Genomic DNA, 6,000 nt, shown 5'->3' with positions numbered 1-6,000 from the left:
AGGTAATTCTGTCAGGCCCAGCAGCCACTGATGGCTGGCACACAGTGCCCTCTTCACCACGAGCACTGCCACAGGTAATGTTTTCCTGAAGTCATGCCAGTGTTTTTTAACGAAATTTCCACGCATTGAGGAGAACGACGTACCTCGTTTGAACACAAGCCCGGCTTTTCTGCCCGAGGAGCGGTTGGGCGCTGAGCAGACTGAAGCCCCCCCCCCTGTCCTGGAATCAAAGAGGTGAGAGGATTAGTGCTCGCCGCAACATTTAACGACACTGAACCTTGTTTGATTCAATCAAGCGCGCTAGAAAACAGCCGCAGGCGACTCTGACCCGTTGCCTCCCGTTTTCAACCCCGCCACGCTTGCGGCGCTTGCGTCGTGTAAAATGTGCGTGCGCTCCCTGACCACACCATCGCCGCGTTGAGGACAGATTGAGCTTGTGGGCGGATGTCGTTATTTTTTTCCCCTGACAGATTTGACAAATTCACAGGAAAGTCCCATCATTTGTAATCAAGGTGCTCCTCTGTGATTAAAGGCGAGACACTGCTCCTTTCAGCGGAGGACTTACTTAACGTCTGAATGCCGGACAGCCCCGTGCCAACATCCGTCATTTTAGGATTCCTTCTCCGTGATGTGTCAACGGCCGAATGCTGGATCGACATTTAGCTAAAATGATGTTACTGAAGTGTTTCTCACTCTTCCCTCCAGTTCCTGAGACTACCAACCTTACCGCTCTTTCAGCATTCGTTTTCATCTAACGTGCCAACCAAGCTCCTGACTGAGACGTGTCTCGCTATCACTCCGTCAATTTCATACGAGCCAGAAGCCAGACTTCAGCCAGACTTCAGCCAGACACCAATACACGACACCCCTCTGGGGACGGGTTCGGCCATTTGACAGGGTCCGGGCCTCAAGCTGCAGAGGAACAACGTGATAAATGGGTTCTTATCTGGAGGTCGTGGCGTTGCAAAGCTGACTGTTTCCTTTCGATTACATTAGCAGGCAGGAAAATGGAACGCGGTGGTAATGGCTGGAATTCCACAGAACGAGGGGCAGACAGCTGTTTTCGTGGTTGTGCCGACTGATAGAGACCAGGAGGAGGCACGGAGGAGGTGTGCAGGGCACGGCCGGGGGAAATGTGAGGTCTGTGACTATTATTTGGAGGTTTCTGTAGTGTTTTTAAATGACACTGCATTCAAGTTTAAACCCCCTTTGTTTTTTGTTCGTATAAATGAATGAAGGACACTCTATATGCAGCTCTCTGCTGATCTTAGACACTGTAAAAACAAACTGTTCACAGCCAATATCCTGGCGACTGCATGGGTCCATTCCAGGAGATGGATGACTAGCTACCAATGTGACACCTGCACAGTTCAGGTCTAACAAAGGTGTCATCAGATTATGTATTGGCCTCATATTGCTCGCAGACAGAATGACCTAATGAAACATAATGAGCAATTCTAGTTATTTATAGTACAAGTACAGTGAAAGATAAGGAAAATATAATATACTAAATATACTAATAATATATGGTCAGGGTTTGATGATTAATGAATATTATTCATTATTATTTTGAACATCAAAGACACATACAAAAATGAATTCCATTTTTGTTAATGATTTTTACACATTGCAAGTAAATCTTTGTCGATGATAAACCCCTAGAATTTGAATCCCTCCCTTTTCTCTGGTTTCTGGTTATCATGAAAGCCAAAGTTTTGAGGCTTTTGAGGCTATAGATCATAACCTGCTAGAAACACCATGATATCTAACAGGATGTGAAACTGTGATCAAGAAGCCTGAATTTAATAAAGGTTGATTAAATTATTTTAATTTGCTTGTACCAGTGACATAACAATATGTCTTTCAACATGAGAGAATGCATTTGGATAAATGCAACAATTGGCTCATTGTGACGACTGTAATTACATCACGTTTCTTTGAACGACTTTACACTAAATGAAAATAAACCACCACGTAACCAAGCGATGTAGTATGATATTGAGGGAGAGGAGGGGGAAAGGGAAGACAGGGGGATTGTGATAAGCAGTAGCAGCCCAGACAAACATGGCGTGGCCCTTCCTCACTGACATCATGAGGAGGAAACTGCGGCGCTGCGGCCGCTCCGCTCCAGTCCCTCATCGAAGTGAGCCGGGATCACGCACATCATCACTTTCTCTTCCTTTTGCTCCTCTCTGCTTGACTCACTGCTGTGGTGTATGGTGTCCACACTGCCCATCTGTCTGTCCAGATATCGCTCTGCGCATATCATACCAGCTGACCTGCTTTTTATATTCCACCACTCGCACTTTTCTGTAACCTATCTCTCTGTTTTTCCATTATTTTAATCAACTTCCCGTCATTCACTTCCTTTACATTGAGCACATCACTTATTTTCCACACCTGCTTGTCATTGTTCTGAATGTAAATCATCTACCAAATAACTAGAGATATGCACCAGACACGTAGGAGCGCTAGCAGAGGGAAAATGCCACTCGCATGGCTCCATAAATCACTATTCAGACAATCATGCTAATTGCTGCTCAAATGGCTTCTAACGAAGCTCTGATTGAATAAGGTGGCTGGTCCATCTAAGCAGGGCTGTACGTGGACCTCTGGAAAAGGTATCTAAGAGAGTTTGTTTTTAAGCAAGGCAGGTCTGCTGGCACCAGAGACACGGTGGTAAAGCGGCTCAGTTTAGCATTACAGTGGCGGCTCCCTGTGGGCCTGTCCTCCACTGTAGCAGCAACCGGAGGAATTGCAGGCACTCTGAGAAAGGGCTGGAAAATAAAGAGTGAGAGCAGAAGAGAACCAGGTTGTGCCAGTAAAATATGTGTGCCGCAAACACCACGAGTTAGCCCATTTACAAAAGAACTTTTGCAAACAAGTGCATTTTTGTTCAAAACACAAATGTGCCTGTAGAGTGTAAGTCATAAATATTTATGGGTTTCATTTATTTAGATTTCTGTTGAGAGAGAAAGTTGATGCACATGTTTGGAGAAAGGCTTCAGCGTAAAAAAGAAGAAAAAAACGCCACGTTCGGCAGCTTTGACCGTGTTGTTGTTCACTTTTCATGTTGTTCTCACATCTATTCATCCTCTGGCCTGGTTATCTGCCCTCTGCATGCCTGTCCAGCACAGCGGGGTTCCCCCCGGGAGAACAAACCCACGGAGGCGGGTTTGGAGCAGTCCCACAATCCCCTCTCCCTCCCCTCCCACGGTCTGCCTCCTCCTCTCCCACCGTGCCCCCCCTGCCTTTATGCCCTGCCAGTCGGCCTAATGACCCGGCGCTGATAAGACCAGTGGCTCCGCGGTGCCCAGCGCCTGGTGCCAGCACTTCCCCCCCCCTCCCTCACACAAAGTAAGGGGTGCCGTGTCGCAGACGGGGCAGGTGATCAAAAGCAGGAGCCCGGCTAGGAAGAAAAGAGAAAAAGCTTTCAGACAATAGGGCTCCATGACATGGAAATCTGACCCTTTCTAAACCCTGCTTGGACCTCCGTTCTCACAATGAGGGATTTCCTCGCCACGAAGCTCCGTCAGGCGCAAGGGATCACGTTGCTAATCTTAAAGTGTTCATTTTAGCTGCCTTAAATGTTCGCAGTGTCGTTGTGAACAGGTAAGCCCATTTTGACCGAAGCACCTATGAGTGCAACCTCACTGGGTCGCTAACACAGCCGTTAGCTGGGACCCGATTGCACAGAAACGAGCCATCAAAAAAACGCTGGACAGTGGAAAACTCCAACTCAACGCCAATCAAGCCATTGACTTTTGCTCAAATCACATTTGATCGCCCGTTGTCTGGCGACACGCTCGGCTACACAGTTTCTAAAGCAGCTGCACCTGTAGCAATCCATCCATTGGTGGGATCGGGGGCCTAGGCTTGTTTTTTCTTTCCGGATTAGGGTTTTCACTGAAGCCGTTTGACCTGAGAGGAGGACTCTTTGTTCCAGTTAAACATGAAACTTATTTTGGCCCAACACCAACACCTATACGGGGAGGTACACATCCTCACACACACACACACACACACACAGATGTTTACACACAACCCTTCACTCGGTCCCCCGCTCAATCACTCAATAATTCACTCAAAAGCACACCTATAAAGAGAGAGAGTGTGCGTGTGTGTGTGTGTGTGTGTGTGTGTACATGCTGTCTGGCATGGCTGAGTGTAGTTACTATTTGTCTGGACACATATAACAAGGCTCATCCATCTTCTTCAGGGACTGTTCGGAGTTTGGATTAAAAACACCTGGGCCTCCGCGCGCTGACTCATGAGGTGGAAACACGTTCCGAACCCTGTCAGAAAGGCGACGAGCGGTCAGTCTAACAGAACCTCGGGCATGAAGAGATGGAGACATATGGGCAGAGCACGGGACCAGGCTGGCGCTGCGGTGCCCCGGGCATCCGTCTGTAATATTATACCTTCTACCACTACCACTTGAGAGAAAAAGCCTCTTCATTCAAAGCCTCTTCATTCAAAACCTATAATGAATCTGTTGAAAAAGATTTAGAGGTAGAAGGAAGTAATTATTGTGCACCAGCAGTCGAAAAGATTCCCCTCATTAGCGATAAGGCTGTGACTCAATATACGATGCGCCTCGCACTGGTCGAGGATGGAAGGCAAACATTCGACATCCAGTGAGGAGCGCGTTAGCTTCCTTTGTGGTCTGTGCGCCTTCCTGCGCTTTTCTTGGCTTTCTCAAAGGATTAGGTCAACTGCAGGAACAAGAAAGGTGAGAGCCGAGGCAGACTTAAAAGTGTGCCCATGTTGAAAGGTTGGTGTAATCCACGGAGGAAGGAAGGACGGGCAATCGGGGGGTGTTTCATAAACACATTCCCGAGCGAAGGTGGCAGAGACAATAAAAAAAAAAAAAAAAAATTTCCAGAGGAGAAATTCGAAGGCAGGGGAAGACGATAAAGACGTAGCGCGTGTGTGTGCGTGTGTGTGTGTGTGTGTGTGTGTGTGTGTGTGTGCGGCTCAGAGAGGTGCATTGACCTCGGTCAAGTCACTTGACTTCTCGGCACCTCTGCCTGCCCCAGCTGTATCAACACGTCCCCACTCTGGCCGGGCAGGCGGTGGGCCGGCGGCGTGTCGGGGGCCTGGCTTCAGCCCATCGCGCGGAGACTGACTGGGTGTTTGTGTGAGCGTGGGTGGAGGCGATAGAAGGTGGTGGAAAAGGGACCTGCAACCCTCAACCACAACTCAACTCAATGGAATTCAAATCATTCCTTTCCACCACCACCACCACCACCCCCCCCCCTCCCCTCCCCTCACTGGCAACCATGCCCTGAGTAAACAAGCAGCTGGGGTCAGGGGCAAAGCAATCAGCACCACTAGGTAGCTCTTAATGGATTGCTGTGTTTGCTGACAGGTGGCTTGGTGGTGCCTCCAAATCAATAGGGGGTCAGTAGATGGCCCTTTTTTGACATCTAGTAACGCTTTCATGGTTGTCTTTTCCACATAATCCTGGCTCTCTGAACCCTCAAAATTAAAAGGTGAAAAGTAATCCCGGGCAGATTTAGCATCCAACACATCCAACAACAGCACAACAAGATCAGCTCACAGCGGCGGCGTAGGAATTAAACTGCACACACGAGAGCACTCGGACGAGGTGACTTGGGACACGTTCCTCCTCGTACCCGGCAGTTCACGGCAGTCCTCGTGTCCCGCTTCACTCACTCCTGGCGGTAGCCAGGACGTGGACATGGTTGAGAGAGAGAGAGAGAGGAGAGCTGGTTATTTGTCTAGACAGATAATATGAACACATGCAGAAATACTAGGAATGACGGTGCGTCTCGCCTTTATCACACTATCTCTTAAAAAATATATATATATATAACTACATTTTTTTTTAAAGACCCATGTCATTTAAGAGAAGAGAAGAGATTACTATAGTTTTCACAAAAAAGTTACACCACAGGAAAACTAACTTTCTATATTGCAGCACTGCTTGAGCAGCTGTTAAAGAAATGATGTATGTTGGATTTGTATCTACCATGT

Source organism: Pungitius pungitius, chromosome 15 (assembly GCF_949316345.1).
Source record: "Pungitius pungitius chromosome 15, fPunPun2.1, whole genome shotgun sequence".
In the NCBI taxonomy this organism is placed as follows: Eukaryota; Metazoa; Chordata; class Actinopteri; order Perciformes; family Gasterosteidae; genus Pungitius; species Pungitius pungitius.
This window is presented reverse-complemented; position numbering follows the sequence as displayed.